Genomic DNA, 17,226 nt, shown 5'->3' on the forward strand with positions numbered 1-17,226 from the left:
AAGTCCAGTTTCCAGGGGCTGCTGACAAATGCTTCATGCCATAGGCAGAGGTGCTACTTGCCCTAACGCACACTGCTAATTATAGCAGTGCCTTGACAGAGGGGAGCAGGGAGAAATCTTTTTGATAACCCTGACAACAATTTTGCACCCTAAAGCCTCATTAGTTGTTCAGGTTTTCTACATTGTGTGGCTGTTAAGTAATAAAATAATTTCTTCCTAAGACCAGTAGCATTCCTGTTACTTTCCAACACAGAATCATACAATCATTTAGTTTGGCAAAGACCCCTACCTGTTACTTTCCAACACAGAATCATACAATCACTTAGTTTGGTAAAGACCCTTAAAACCACTGAGTGTAATCATTAATGCAGCACTGCCAGGTGACCACTAAACCATGCCCCTCAGCACTACTGCTACATGGCTTTTAAGTCCTTCCAGGAATGGAGACTCCACCACTTCCCGTAGCAGCCTGTTTCAGGGCTTGACAAGCTTTTCTTCGACTTAAAGATCTGCATCTTCCCTCATGAAGATGCGGAATTGTGAACTGATGAGCCCTATTACTTGGAGCAGAGTCAGTCATATCTCCAGGGATTGAGGACCGAATATTTATAGGCAATTTAATGTTTCAGAATACTTTTCTTTCTTTTAAAAAAAGAAAATCTAGCAATTAGGTAGTAATATAAAAAGCACTAAATATTAAATTACTAAAAGGTCATGTTTACATGTTTTGCCCACTAGCCACACAAAGTTAAGCATGTGATTTCACTCTGAACTTTATGCCTCTGATAAATTTAAGATTATTGTTGTATTAAAGCCATTTTATATCTTCACTGGGAGTTAAGGCGCTCAGTGCTTGTAGGATTGAGTGTGAAGTAAAGATGGGAGCAGTAATGTGACCACTCTTGAATCATACTGCCTAACATTGGAGTAGGATCAGGAAGACAATCCTTAGCCCTGAGCATTATATACAAATGAAATAGAGGTTATCTGGGGGCAGCATAATTCATTAAATGTTCCTTCTAAATGTAAAACACCAAATTCCCTTGATACAGTCAGCCTTTTGATCTGCAGTCTAGTTGTGACATAAAAAACGATATTACAGTAAGAGTAAACTTAAATTCAGAGAAGCTCAGAAGTTTGCTGTTAAAGCTCAGTCTATTTTCTCACTGCATCTTGTAACAAATAACCAAGGATAACATTACATTTCTCAGTCCTTTGAAAAAGTGGTTGATTTGAGAAGATGGGACTAGATTCCTAGTTGGTGTCAATCAAGAGATTTACATTAACTGTAATCCAATTACCCTGTACTTCCATCAGCTGAAAATCTGATCCAGGAGTTGTAACAATCAGTTAGAATTGCATGTGTGTATAGCTTCATCTTGCCCTCACACATCTTTCAGGGAAAATATTCAATCAAATATTGTGATCAGATTTTTATGAAGACTGGATAAAGTGACACTGCGAGTGGAAAAGTTTATTTCAAGGGAGGGTATAAGATGATCAGACCACACAGCATTCAGAAAACCCTTCCAACTCTAATTATACTGTGGGAGATGTACATCACCTCTGTCACACAGACTGTGTGCTCTTCTCATCTTCATTTATCTGTCGTCATGGAAAAATGAAGGATTATTTGACAAGTTGGACAAACAAGACACCACAGACTAAGCAGTCTGCTTAACACTACACAACAAACATATATCAGAAGAGCATAGCGTGAGTCTTCCTTGTGCTGGGCTAATGCCCCAGTCCCTGGACCACCCTGCCTAGTTGATCTTCTGTTATTTAATTCATATAGGCTCTATTTATAATCTTTGAAAAGTCATTTATTTATACTGCTACTTAACCAACACACAAAAGTTGAAATGTCTGCCTTATGAGCTGAGGAATGGAGGGTGCTATATAAAAGGCAATGGTTGTTGATTTTAAAGATGTTGTTACTGTGCAGTTAACAGGAAGCCAATCCAATGACTGGGATGATTCAGAGATGTTCCTCTCGGTTCCACCAGCAGTACCCAGAACCCTGCTCATATTCTGTCTACTGAGTCAGTTGCAGTCAAGAAGCCACAGTGCTCCCCCTCCATCATACAACTCCCATCTGTCCTTGCAAAGCTGAGACCAAGTCACAGTGTTTGAACAAAGGCTACAGCTGACTGTGGTGGATATTCAGTTATGTCAAACCACATTTAGTTTCATTATACATTCCCAACAAAATATGAAGGAAAATGAAGAAGTTAATGCTAAGGGGTTTGGATAAAAGCCTTGTTACATACATCTCAACCAAGACTATAAAAATACTTGTGGAGAAAAGAGAAAACAAAAACTTTAAAGACAACCATTTACATTTCATTTTCCCCATAATTCTGTTTTAAACTTCCCTCGCGGAACTGCTGCTGATTCATGGACCTAAAAAATACACTCTCTGCCTGTTCAGTCTCTCCCAGAGTAGGTCACTCCAGATGCACTGTCCACTGAAGTAGACACTTATATTTCCTTGTGTTTGTGTTAAACTTAATCTAGAGATATTGAAATTATAAAAGGAACACACATCTAAGTTCCCTCCAAAACTCAAATCCATTCCCTGAAGGGGTGTGGAAGGGTTAAAATTACCCCCAGACTAAAATCACCAGACTAGCTTGGAAGATTTGGAAGCAAAATGAAGACAGATCGATATATATATATATATGATGTCATTGCTGTCTACAACTACCTAAAGGGAGGCTGCATCCAGGTAGGGGTCAGTCTTCTTCTCCCAGGCAACCAGCAACAGAACAAGGGGACAGTCCCAAGTTGTTCTGGGGGAGGTATAGGCTGGATGTTAGGAGGAAGTTCTTGCCAGAGAGAGTGATTTGCCATTGGAATGGGCTACCCAGGGAGGTGGTGGAGTCACTGTCCCTGGAAGTGTTCAAGAAAAGACTGGATGAGGCACTTAGTGCCATGGTGTAGTTGCTTGGACAGGGCTGGGTGATAGATTGGACTGGATGATCTTGGAGCTTTCTTCCAACCTGGTTTATTCTATGAAAGGATGCAGATGTGTGATGCTGAGGGACATGGGTTAGCAGCAGACTTGGTAGAGTCAGATAAATCACTGGACTTGATCTTACAGGTCTTTTCCAACAAAAATGACTCCATGGTTTTATGATTAGGGGACAATATCCCAAAACTGACTTCCAGTTAGGCAGTGAGATAAAAGTTCAGGCCACATCAGCTGATGGAAAGCCTTGTAGCCTTATGCTGCTGGGTTACACCTCAGGCCTGAGGATCTGGCCTATTATCTTGTACCTGACCATTTTTGGTGCACTTTTGCTCTGGCACAGTGTAGTGATGCCAAGAAATTCTCCTAGAAAAATACAAAATGTTATGTACCACCTCTTGTCAGGTATTCTGTACCACAAATTGGTGGAACAAAGCATGTTATTTCCACTTAGTGGGAAGAAACCATCATTGTTATTTCTCCTGCTTTAGTGTCAGGGCTTTTTATTTCCACTGCAGTGATTGTACAGGCTCTCAGAACCGGTAAGCCAACATCCACCCTGCTGAAGTAAACCCCACGACAAAACTTGACTGAAGCACATTAAAGTACACAAAAGAAAACGGACTCCAGGTTGCTGCTAGAATGGAAATGTCTATTTCCCTAATAGCAGTAGTGGGATATGACTGAAAAATGACATTTTTCTGACATATCAGCAAGCTCTGTTTTTTTTTCCAGGTCTGTTTTTTTCTCCAGCTGATGCAAGTAGAAAAAAACAAAATAATAAACTAAGTAATGCATATAGATCCCATGGTAGCTTCAAAGAAAACAGGTACTAGCTTATCAGAGAATGGTGAGGGTTGGAAGGGACTTTGAAGACCATCTAGTCCAACCCTCGTGATAAAGCAGGGTCATACAGAGCAGGTTGCCCAGGATTGCAATGTCCAGGTAAGTTTGGAATCTCTCCAGAGAAGGAGGCTCCTCAGCCTCTCTAGGGAGCTTGGCCCAGGGCTCCAGCACCCTTACAGGAAAGAGTTTTTTCCTTCTGGTTGTGTAAAGTGAGTTCAAAGCAGTTCTGGTTTGAGGCTTCTGGATGCAAGTGGCTGGGTATCAGGGACCCAGATACAGTGTGTGAGACAAAAAAAAACCCCAAACCAAACCAAAAAGTTACCTTTCTTTACAGTACTGTAATTTTTAAGAGAATTCCCTCTCACTAGGGACCACAGCATCACTTTTCAAAATTTCCTGAGAAGCAGCTCATGGTTGAAGCTGAAACTCCCTGAAACCTTCTATGTCAGAGAGCTGATGTGAACCAGTGTGATGTGAACACCGACTGTGCCACATTCCCAGCCTGCTCTTGCCAGTTGTTAACCCAAACTACCCTCACTCCCCAGCCCTTTGAGTGACCTTCTCTTACAGCACAGCTTGGTTCCATGACCTCCTCCAGTTCCCAACAAGAAGCTTTCTGTTTCACAGCATGTGAACCTGGGCCAGCAAAAGATGAGTTGAATTTTGTGAGGATTGCAGTCTATGAAGTCATTGCCCCTGAATACACAAAGTTGGACCAAGGTTCAGTGTAAATCTACATCACTTTGTGGATGCAAATGGCAAAAAAGAAATTGTTTTAGCTGAATGTACATTCTGTAGGTCTGGGCTTATTGAGGATTTGTTTCCTGTGGTGGAAAAGAAAAGAACTGGGTTTTATTGCTTATCAGTGGAAAAAAATAGATCCCTAATATCCATGAAACTACCACTCATGTATTTTAAAATGAGAGAAACTTCCAAGAGGGAAACTAAAAAATACTAGTTTATGGTGGATATGATAATTGTCTTATTTGTAAAGGTAATGAGCTTCTTGGCTCAATAAATTAGCAGAAAATGTGGGCAGATATATGTCAAAGAGGTTTTGAAGAGATTATCAATTTTCACCTTGAAATATGTATGTAAATCTTCTTTACAGCACTGTTTCTTTTAATGACACTGCACTTACTCTGGACTTTGACCTGAGAATTGAAAATATAATAATGTGCTACAGAACATTTTGTAATTTTTATAAGATGCATTTACTTCATAAAGGGTTTTACTGAGAAGTATTTATTTCAAGACATCTCTCCCCCTTAAATTTAAGGCTGACATCAGCATAAGATGCTTATATTACTAAATGTTGGGGACACCTGTTCAAAACATCTCCTAAAAGTGCCTTCAAAAAAATATTCTAACATCAATTGCAACTCTTCTCACCAGTACCAGCTGACATCTGCCTAGCTGCTGTCATATATCTTTACCCGGTGAAAAGTGGCCATTCTGAACCTCGTTTCTCAGAAGAGATGAGAACAGGGACTTGAAGACCATCTCAGTCCAGTATGGGCTATAGCACCTGGATTTCTAACAGCAAGCAGAAGCAGAACCACAGGGCAGAAAGGTGCTTGGCAATCTCAAGCTGGAAGTACAGCAAGGTGGAGCTCTGGACGTGGTTAGTGGCACCGCATGGTCTCGCTGGCGCCAGCTGAGGTCACTGTGGCTCCGCACCTCCCGCTGCTTTTGGAGCAGCTTTTTGCTGCTGGAAGAAAGTAAACGGCAACAGATTTTTCTTTCATTTCCCCCCCTCCCCGTTCTCCTCAGCACATATAGTTTCTAAAAATGGGGACTAACTGATGGTTGTAATTTTGATGGAGATTTACCTGTAGGCAAGACAGCAATCAAACCCACACTATTAACAGAAGGCTGATTGAGTTAATGAATATAATTGTCAACTCTACAAACTGATTCAGTCTGTCTAACAATCTATCAGTTTGTCTTTCTTCTTGCAGGTTGTCCCCATTTATATCTCACTGGAGAGTGACTGTAGGTGAAAACCTAACCCCTCCTAAATATAAAATTGTTTGAAGGAGGACTGATGGATGTTTGAGAAGGAAGAGAGAAGGTAACTGAATTTATCACTGTTCAATTAAACACAGTAAATTTTGGTTAGGCAGCTGAACTATAAGGTAATGTTACCCTTTATCTCTATTTTACAGCTAGTCTGGACCAAATTCAGGTCTTTTACTCACTGGGTTAAATTTACAAATTACACATCCTTAACTTATATGGCTTACAGAGTGTTGGGTGAGGTAGTATGCAGAAAGCATTGCATACAGCTACTAAAGACTGAAGCTCGAAAGCAATGAAAACATCTTCTGAGAAGCGAGGAAGAGAGAAGGAGATGGGAGGAAACATCAAAAATACCTTCTATGGGTCAAAACTTCAGGCTTGGCAACCCTGCAACATGACAGCCTGAAGTGACACTGCAAAATACACCACCTCATCTGTAGATTTCCTTTCCTACAGGGAACCACCAAGGAAAGACTTTCCCACCTCCTCTTCAGTCAGACTTAGGGTTCAGAAAGAAGGGAGTGAGATGTTAGAAGGTGAGGAGTAAACTGCTGATCAGCCAGAAAAGCATAATGCACAGCTCAGACCAGGGTCAAATCCAATTCAGATCCAATCCTCTCCAGATCCATACCTCCCTTCTAGGAACATCTAAGTAATGTTTTCAGAGGGACAAGTTTGCATTCAGCTTCTGAAAAAGGCATGCATATTCTGCTTCCTCACCAGAACCTGACACTGCTCCTTGGAGCTACCATCACTAAGGAGGTGAGAAACAGCATATAGCAAAAGTCACCTGCCTTTCCCCTGAGGTCACACTCAGGCAGGAAAACCAAAGTAAAAACACACTAAATGGCTGTAAATAATTCTAAAGAAGTGTGACATTGAAATGATCATACCTTTGAGAGTGGAAAGAACCCCTGTGTTTGCTGTAAATGTACTTGTGAATGCTACCAGTCAAAGCAAGGAGCAAGAGCCTGTGGAGAGAGACCAGCATTACATTTGTGGGGCAGGAACTGTTTTTTTTTTGAAGCAAAGTAATAGATGTCCCTCGCCTACTCCAAGAGGAAGATTAGGTGGAATCAGATTTGCCCCTGCTGTAGTTGTCTCTCTACAAGTGAGGCTATTAGGCCACTAATGGTGGGAACACAGGCAAGCATAGGTATGTTTTAATAGACAACATGAGCCTGTGGCAAGGGCCTTGTCCAGCTGCATTTCTCCCAGTTAACAAGCAACTAGAGAAAAGAGCCTCAAGTTCCACCAGGAGAGGTTCACCTTAGATATTAGGAAAAAATTCTTCCCTGAAGGTGTTGTCAAGCCCTGGAACAAGCTGCCTAGGGCAGTGGTGGAGTCCTCATCCCTGGAGGGATTGAAAAGCCATGTATATGTAGTACTTAGGAACATGGCTTAGTGGTGAGCTGGCAGCGTTGGATTAACAGTTGGCCTTGACCATCTTAAAGGTCTCTTCCAACCTGAACAATTTCATGGTTCTACACAGGTATTGCCTTATTGGTGGGCATACTTACAGGTAGCAATAGGATGAGGGGCATTGATTTTAAACTGAAGCAGGGTGGAATTAGGTTAGATATAAGGAGGAAGTTCTTTACAATAAGAGTGATAAAATACTGGAACAGGTTGCTTAAGGATGTGATTGAGGCCCAGTCCCTGGAAACATTCTGGATCAGACTTATGTGGCCCTGGGCAGCCTGAACTAGTTGGAAGCATCCTAGCTAACTGCAGGGGGGTTGGACAAGATGACCCTTCAAATTAGATGCAATCTGTGCATCTGTGAATTGGTGGACATACTTCTAGAATTAAAGTGTGAAAAGACTTATGTAAAGTTTCTTAATAAAAAGAGATTACTAACTCTTCTGAAGTCTTCTCTCCTATGCAGGTTGCTTTGCCATCTTCCATCATCTATAGGTCTTTTTCAGCACATGCATGATAATACACTATCTGGTCATTCTCTGTCACAAATGTGTGTTCTTAAAGCCTTGCATACAGCAGATGGAGGAAGATTTGTAAGACATTTGCTCCTATTTCAGTTGTTCCTTAACTAGCTCTTGTGTATTATTAATGTTATTTAATTTGCATGCCCTGTCGTGCAACACTGCAAGCCTCTTCATAGCATAAAGAATCTTCTCCCTCACAAATTTTCTTATGCTGCCTCACTGTATGTCAAAGCTAATAGCTGATAAATGCGCATTGGCTGTACAACTGCAAGTTTATCCTCGAGTTAGTTGAATTAGACATGGGGTTCCAGAGACTATGCTGCCACTGAATGCACTTCCTTCAAATTTAACATGAAGTTTAATCAATAAAGATAACAGCAATAGATTTGTCTCATTCTGCTTTTTTTTATGCTGAAGTATAAATGGCTTTCAGCTTGTTTCTCAAGAGATACCTTTGTCATTTATTGAGCACTTTGTGCTTCACTAGAATTCCTATTACAATGCCACAACTTGTATGTGCCTTGCCCCAGTGCTCTTGAAATGCAATCTGATGTAGAAGGAAGCATAACTTGGTGCTTGTGTAGTGATAGTATCTAAATCAGCAGTGTCTATAATCTATTTGCATATGAAAACATTAAAAGACATTGAAATACAGAAAGAAAAGACACTGAAAATAGAAAGAAAACACAATTAAATGTGAAATGATAGACTCCCAAGAATAGGGTGGAACTGCTTGTTCGGAACTTGAGTGAATGAGTCAATATCTCTTGCTTAGAAATGCAGTGTTAGCTCAAAGTTGAGTTAACTGAGTAAAGTCAGTTGAGTGAAGGTTATGCATGATCCATAAAAGGATTGTTTGCCTTTCCCCCCATCCCGTATGCATATAAAGACTGACAAGCAATTTTAAAAGAGCTGAGAGGAAAACAGGGATTTGGGGTTCACTGTCCAAGTCCTGACTTGCTGACCTGCCTGTGAGAACTGAAAAACTATTTAAATTATAATTTGGGAAGAGTCAGGAGCAAAAATGTAAAGTGCTTAGGAGAGAAAGGCTTTTTAGCCTTGGATGAGGTTTTTTCCAGCTTGTTTAATTTTAGTGACTAAAAGGCATTTGGAAAGAGGATGTTTTTATTTAAAATTCAGCATCCATAGTGCTTACATTATGGTGTGAAAGCTGCACTAGATGAGTGATATCTTGGCAGATCTCCCAGGGGCAGGATTTTAGTCATTATTTTTAAAGCAAACAAGTATAGGGGGAAAAAAACCAAACAGGCAGAAGAGTCACATTTTTCACTGTAATAAAGAAATAAAAAGAGCATCGGCTTAACTGCTAAACAAAATATGTGACAGATGAGACTTTTACAGAAGGGGTTCTGAGAGAGCACTGAGTCAGGTTTGGTGTCTGAAAATATCTGCCCTAAGTATAATTCATAAATAAAAAGGGAGGTTGGGGTGGTATTGGCAATTTTTGATTAAGTAATGTGTGTGACAGAGACTCTGCCTTTCATTTTACCTGAAGGATTTACTAAAATTCACCATCTGAAGTAGCAGCTCTAATTCAGACACGGCAAATTGCTTCTTACTGGAAGTAGCAACAACTTTTCCTCTCATTTTTAATACTTATTTAGTGACTTCTATGCCATACCAGTAACACCCTTATCTCAGCACTGACAGGATGACTATAAACTCTAAATTCTCTTCTTTGTGATATTTAAACCTTTGCTGGATAAAACACTAACAAATGTGACACTAATTAAGAAATAATCCTGCACAACAGTAAAGGATGTTAGGTCTTGAGGAGTAAAAGAAGTTTCTCCATTTCTAATATTTTTTAATCTGTGGAATACACAGGATAATGTTCTTAATGTGTTACTTTTTAGCAGGAAAGCAAAGCCCATTATAATTTAACCTTGATTTGACAATGCATTTTCTGCTTTTTTGGATTTTGAAAATCATCAGTAACCTCTGGGTTCATATGTAAAGCAATATGTGCGCCTTCTGTGGCCAGCAAGGAATAAAAGTAGATTTCCATGGTTTAAAGTATACTTAATGTAAGTAAAGTTCCACATAACTCAAGTGTAAATATTTCAAATCTTAAAATCTAGTGTAAATTGGTGAACTTAAGTTTTCAAAGATGCTCAGACACTCTGATGGTAGACAAAGCACAACCACCCATTTCAGAAGGTTGTGTTAGAGAGAAGATCCTTCAGCAAGCAGGTGGCTGCTTTAATTTGTTCCCTGATCTCAGCAGCTCTGGGATCAGTTTTCTTCAGCAGAGTTGCTCCCCCTCAACTACACCAAGGCATGTATTCAGGGAGTTGTGTATTCACAGGCTTAGTTCATGTCTCTGGAGTTGAGCTTACTGATTACTCATGTACTTAAACAAATGCCTAACTTAGCAGGTTAAGAAGGTTGTTGAATTTGCTTACAGGCTGCTTTGTGCAATAAGAATATACATTAAAATACAAAAGAGAACAAAACAAACCAGAAAGTACGTATGACCTTAAAATAAACTTTAGGCTGATGTGAGACATTCAAGTCCACTGTTGAACTGAGGTCATCATGTTTCTGCTCTGTTTGTTCTGTAGCTTTGAGTAAAAAGTGCTTTTCTTCCAAAACAAGGGCCAAACCATTAATCACTAAAGTTAGTAGTAAGAGTGGCAATATATGACACATACTGGTAGCGAGAGAAAAATGGGCTGTGTAAATGCAATAGTTCATTAAACATTACACACTACTTCAGCATAACTGTTGTTCTGGAAGGTTGAAGTGTATATTTTTTGAATGGCTAGTAAGCAGGGTATAGAATGCCTTCTCACCTATTTTATGCCCTTTCCTCTCATTAAATTAAAAAAAAAAGATAAATTAATCACACAGATAAATTCATCATACTATTCCCTGTCCTTGTTTGAGCTAGAACAGAAATAATTCTGTTCAGTGACCCAACTCTTCAGATCAGTCTCTTGCCAGTGACAGCACTTTCTGAAGCTAACACCGTTTTAACAGTGGCTGCTTCTAGCAGTGATAACGTTGATGGTTACAGTTACCACCGAGAAATGGGGCGCAGAAAGGCTCTTGCTTTGATTTCCTCCTGTGCAGACCAAGGTCACTGCAAAATAAAGTGACCCTGAAATGATCAACAAGGGATTCCCCTTCACATCATACACTGTTCAAAAGTTGAGAGATCAGACAACTGGGGTCAAGCCTCTTCTTCAGTGGTTGACATCTGAGGATTCTGTCTATTCTGCCTTTGATCCCAAGCCACATGTTCCTCAATCGAGTTCCAGAATCCAGTTCCTGAATCTCAGTTCCCATCTGCAGAAACCAATCTGGGACTTTCCCAGTGCCTGCCCTCCAGTACCAGTGATGGTGGTGACAGCACTGTCATCACGGGGCTGGGTTCAGTACTGGTTTGTAACTATCTGTATCCATTGCATGTTATTATTATTATTTTCATTAAAGCTGTTTTAGTTTTCCAGTCCATCAGTCTCTACCCCTTATTCCCTTTCTCTTCCCTTTGGGAAGGGAGAGGGGTTCATACAGACCATCTGTTACTCATTTAGTGGCTGGCCCAGCCCTAACCCTTGATATTCTCCTCCATTTATTTTTCACCTGTGTGATCATTCACAGGTTGGCATCACATGAAATCACCAAATACTGTTCAGGGAAGTATTTCAGACCAGCAATAGAGAGGAGAAAAGTACCTAATAGTAACCAGAAAAATTAACAGATGTACTAAACTTCAGATACTATTTCAGTTTCATCCAATTCATTACAAGAGTGGAAATTTTCTCTCAGCAACAGCATTTACCAATGCTGATATCCATGCTTCAGAGCAGAGCCCTCAGAAAGGGGTCCTTTGGGCCAAGTGTATCTACAGGATGGAGACAGAACTGGCTTATTTCTCTCAAAGTGTTTAATAAATAAAAATAAAGCTCCTTTACATTTTAAGATGGGTTCCAACCAACCTTTAAGACTGCAGCTGTTCCCCATTCTCACATCTCTCTCTTTAAATAAAAAAAATACATTTTTGTTTCTTTTTGTTTGCAAATACTCATTCTCTCCTAGCAGGATTTACTTACATCCTGCAGTGGGACGGGAAATTCCCAAGAGGTATGGGTTTATTGGAACCTGCTACATCCCATTTTCCAGCTGTGGGAAAGTGATTCTCAGCAAAAGGAAAATTACTTGTCTCAAATCACACAGTGAGATTAATGATAGAGCCATGTTCTGAATATTTAGGCTGTGGTCAGATGATCACTAAGATTGGATTTATGCATTACTGGCTCACCTGGAAATACAGATTTGGTGCAGACAGGCAGGCATTCCTGTTGAATTATTCACAGTGCATCCGAGAGTGCTTATACCAGCTGGGGCCACAAGATAGGCCAGAGTACAACAAATCCCATATACCATTCATTCCCATCTCTCAAGTGTAGTTTGGGATGAAGGCCTGCTGAACTGCAGTAGGAAAGTTAGCTCCTACTTATGAGCTCTTATTACCAAGGGACAATCATAGGAAGCCACTGTGGCACAAGCAAAGCACTGTCTTCATGTCACCACATGTCAGAGCATCATCGTTTCCAGGATGCAGGAGGTGGTGACATACATCTTTTACTGACTATGCCCTTAAAAGTGGACCTAGCAGTGACAGAGATGTGCATATGTGATGCCCATGTGATGGTGCTTCACACTAGGCTGCTCAAGTAGGGTAGCGGGAACAGGGGACAGAACTGATTGTTCTACCCAAATCTTTTCTCATTGCTGAGAATCATAAAAAGGCTTGAGTTGGAAGAGACCTTAAAGATCATCTAGTTCCAACCCCTGTGCAGTGGGCAGGGACACCTCACTAGACCAGACTGGCCAACACCTCATCCAGCCTGGTCTTAAATACTTCCAGGTATGAGACAACCACAACTTCTCTGGGAAACCAATTCCAGTGTCTCACCACCTTGACGGTAAACAACTTCTTAATGTCTAAATCTACCCTGGTCTACTTTAAAACCAATGCCCCTTATCGTATCACCACACGGCCTTATAAAAGGTTCCTCTCCAGTTTTCCTGTAGGTCCCCTTCAAATATTGCAAGGCCACTACAAGGGCTCCCTGGAGCCTTCTCTCCTCCAGGTGTAACAGCCCCAACTCCCTCAGCCTGTCCTCATAGGCTCCAGTACTCTAGTTGTCTTTGTGGCTCTCCCCTAGGCCATCTCCAGCAGATCTACATCCTTTTTGTGCTGAGGGCCCCAAAGCTTAAAGTAGTACTCCAGGTGGAGTCTCACAAGAGCAGAGCAGAAGGGCAGGATCACCTGCCTTGACCTGATGGCCACACATATTTTGATGCAGGCCATGATACAGTTGGCTTTTTGGGCTGCTAGCACACACTACCAGCTCAACAATGGCACCCCATGTTCCAGTGAGTTCTTTGGGAACCAGGGAATGCTCTCACACATGGGTACCCCTTTCTGTGTACAGTTTCAATACTTCATTATAGCTTAGACACTAAAACCATAACAAGAAAGGTATACTGGAAACCACAATACCTATGGCTCACATGCTACAGCCATAGGGAGAGAAACTACAATGCTGAATAAGATATGACAAACAATTCCAAGTAGCTCTACTGATCAAAGGGCAGGCTACACTTGCCCTATCCCACTGGCCTGCCAAGCTCCTGAGATATGTAGATAGCAGAGCTGGTCAGCTGCTGTTTTGAAAGGTAGGCATCCCTACTGTGGACCAGCACCTGTTACGCTGGTGAGACTGGTGCCACCTCACACCTCATCTACCTATGCTCTTAGTTTATATATGTTCAGAATTCTGTGATGTGTGGCCAATATGTCCCAGAAGGCTGAACCAAGGAGGAACACCAAGGTGTTAAACAGCACCACAGTCAATCCCTGAAGGACTTCACTAGTTACAGTCTCCATTTGAACATTAAGCCATTGATTGCAACTCTGAGAGCAGCCATCTAACCAATTCCTTATTCACCAAGCAGTCCATCCATCATATCTGTGTCCTTCCAATTCAGAGACCAGGCTGTCCTGTGTCAATTGTTTTGCACTAGTCTAAGATGACATCAATCACTCTTCCCTTATACACCAGTGCTGTGACTATCATGAAAAGCCACCAAATTTGTCAGGCAGAATTTGCCCTTGGTGAAGGGTTGCCACCAACCTCCTCCTTTTTTTCCATGTGCCCTAGCAGAGCCTTCAGGCAGATCTCACAAGGCACTGAGGTGAGACTCTGGCCTGCAGTTCTTCAGGTCTTCCTTATCTCCCTTACTGAAAATAAAGGTTGTATTTCCCCTTTTCCAGTCAGTAGGAACTTTGCAGACCACCACAACTTTTTGAATACAATAGGAAGTAGCTTTGCAACTTCATCTATTAGTCCCCTTCATGACCTATGGATGGATCTTGTCAGGTTCCATGGTCTTGTGCACCTTCAGGTTCATTAGATCACAGGCTGTGAGTTACCTAGAGACTGCTTGTGATCCAGCTGTCTATCTCCTTGTCCACCTCCCTGATGCTATGCAGCCTTTCCTCCACCTCCTGTAGCCTTCTGAAGGAAATCCCCTACCTGGGCACAGCTTTTGCAAGCAGGTTCACCACCTATCCCTGCCCCAGAAGAAGGGCACTTCCCTCAGCCTGCAAGGCAGCCTCTGCCCTCAGCATCTCTATCTCGATGGAGGCATCAGCCTCCACTAGCATGGGTGGCGTAGCCCCTGAATCAGAGCTGCAGCCTTTACTCTCCAACGAATGCTGCCTATTCTGCCTTGGGGGTTAGCTACCCTAGTCTTATGCAGATCACCAGGCTGGGGTCACTTCGCATCACACAGCAGGCCAGTGCAGAGCTGCTCTTTCAAAGATGCGCCCTCCCTGCACGCCCTTCTGCGGCAGCTGCCACACTCGGCACAGAGAGCTGCCCGCGCCCGTCGGGCCCTTTTGCTCTCCCTCGAGTTGCGCGGCTGCAGGCACCCCCCCGAGGCCCCGTGCGGCCTGAGCACCTTGCCCTGGCGCTCCCGTGTGAGGCCACTCGCTGCTCGTTCACTCCCGCAGGGCCCGTGGCAGCGCTGTGGCCTCGGCAGGTCACCCTTGCCGCGCCGACGCCGCCTGTGCTGGTGGCTCGGCCCGCGCCGCCTCGGCAGCCCTGCCTTGAGCTGCCGGTCCCTGGCACAGGCCAGCCGCCATTCCCAGCTTCAAAATACGCTCCCCAAGAGCCTTTTCCGAGCCATTTTCGCCTCAAATCCCTTCTCCGGTACGGGCTTACCTGCCACTGGAGCTGCCCTCCTCGGCGAGTGACCGTTAGCTTGTTTACACTCCACTTAAACCTGCCGCCGGTAGCGGTGCTGGCTCCACCTGCAAGCTGCTGGCCCCCAGCCCAAGCCAGCAGCTTTCTTGGCTTCAAGAAGCCCCCAGAAGAGCCTCGTCCTGCCCTTTTTTGCCTCGAATCCCTTCCCCAGGGCGAGCTTATCTGCCACCGGAGCTGGCTTCCTCGGCGGCTGACAGCTGGCGGTTGGCGCCCGTTGAGCTCTGCCGCCACCGCTGCTGGCTTCGCCCGCGCCGCCTCAGCAGCCCGCGCGCGAGCTGCCCGCCTCAGGCAGGCCAGCGCCGGTTCTGGCTTGAGGGAACTGCAAAGGAGCTCCTTGCCAGCGTCCCCCCCGTACTCATCTTCCCCAGTCTGGACGTCCCTCAGTGAGTTCAAACGTTCATAGAATGGTTTGGGTTGGAAGGGACCTTAAAGATCATCTAGCCCAACTCCCATGCCATGGGCAGGGACGCCTTCCACTAGCCCAGGTTATTCAAGGCCTCATCCAACCTGGCCTTAAACACCTCCAGGGAAGGAGCATTTACAGCCTCTTCCCTCTGAGCAACCTCTCAGTCTCCCTGGGCAACCTCTCACTACCCTCACTCTTCCTGCTGTACAGTCTGAATCTCTCCTAAAACTTCAGTCCACTCCTTTCTATGTCCATATGGAGTAAAAAAAGAGAAAAGAAAAAAGAGTAAAACTGAGTATAGTAAAGCCAAGGAATTGCAAGTTCCTGGTCCCTGAAGCCTCTGGGTCATTGAGAAGAGCTGTACCTCTGGCAGGTTGTATTCCATTATGTGCATGTGCTAGTTTGAAGCAGGCTAGAATGTTTTGGTGAGAAGGACTAGATTACAGGCTGTGAAAGGAAAACAGTGGTGATGTCTACTTCCCTCATAGGTCTGCTAGATGTATAAGAACAAGAATCAAAACACAGATAAAGCACTTCTCTGGGGAGCTGCGAGCTGCATCTCTCTCTCTAACCTCACCCTCTGTTTCTCTCACTAATCCACTTTGCTTCCTAGCCCCCTGGCCGAACCTCCATTCCTCCTTGGGACTGGGGTAAGGTTGAGAGGGGTAGAGGGAAGGTGAAGGAACGTTTCGGAGCCCCTCCTGGGGACTCGGATTTCTGGGAGGAGTGTTGTGTTTCTGTATTACTTTCTACCTTGTATATTTCTGTGTATAATTGTATATATTGTAAATGTCTGTTTGTATATTCTGCTAAACTGTAAATACAAGCTTCATTCAATTTCCAGAGCCGGCTGAGTCTACTCTGGGTGATTTCCAGAGTGTGTGGGGGCAGATAACACCCAAACCATCACAGTGGAGAACAGCAATAAGGGAGAACTTGTGAAAGGAAATACTCCCAAATACCTGCTTGCAGCTGTTTCTCAGGAAGGTGCTCACGCAATCAGCCATGCTCCCTGAATGCTGCGGAGTGAGGCATCTTAGCTTTCTGGAATGTGGCATCTCTTGACTCCTAATGTTCTGGTTCAAATCTGTTTGGGGCTAAAAAATCAGTAAGACAGTGCTGAAGTTCTGAACACTCTTTGTGAGGGCCTCAGCTCATGATTTGAGTGTGGCATGCAGGAATTTAGAGTGAACATTGCTTAGCTGAATATGTATCCTCTGCCTTTGTACTGTGACCTGTCCTGATTGTTTATCAACAGGCAAAGCTTAAGTTATTTATCTTGATCAATGAAAATGTACCTTATTTAGCATTAGTACTCATATTTATCAGTGTGTACATATAGTTCAATTCTAGAACCCAAGTAAAACATTAGAATAGATTGCAGCCAGAGATGTCAAAACATGTGTATGGTCTCCAAGGATCAGCAAGTCATCACAGAGAATGTGCTACTGTTCAAGAAATAAGAATGTAGTCAGATTCACTACTGCAAATGCACCTAGAGAAGTTTAATGAGTTACCTCTCCCACCTCTCTATGACTGCTTCTTAATGAGCAGCATAATCCTGTTTCAGTTCATCCAGCTAAACCTAAAACAGTGATAGAATTATAGAATGGTTTGAGTTGGAAGGGACCATTCAAGTTCATCTCCAATCCCCCTGTAGTGAGCAGAGACTTCTTCACCTAAATCAGTTTGCTCAGAGCCTTGTCCAATCTGACCTGGAATCTTTTC

General features: G+C 43.0%; 1 long non-coding RNA gene across 1 annotated transcript; it reads right to left on the reverse strand.

Annotated features, from left to right (window-relative positions):
• Positions 1 to 4,986: 4,986 nt before the first annotated feature.
• Positions 4,987 to 15,307, reverse strand: LOC135184700 (uncharacterized). The gene is made up of 3 exons (XR_010306130.1): positions 15,051 to 15,307; positions 6,736 to 6,813; positions 4,987 to 5,531 (listed from the first exon to the last, which is right to left on the reverse strand). It is a non-coding gene; the product is annotated as an uncharacterized LOC135184700 (long non-coding RNA).
• Between the last annotated feature and the right edge of the window lie 1,919 nt (positions 15,308 to 17,226).

Source organism: Pogoniulus pusillus, chromosome 21 (genome assembly GCF_015220805.1).
Source record: "Pogoniulus pusillus isolate bPogPus1 chromosome 21, bPogPus1.pri, whole genome shotgun sequence".
Lineage (NCBI taxonomy): Eukaryota > Metazoa > Chordata > Aves > Piciformes > Lybiidae > Pogoniulus > Pogoniulus pusillus.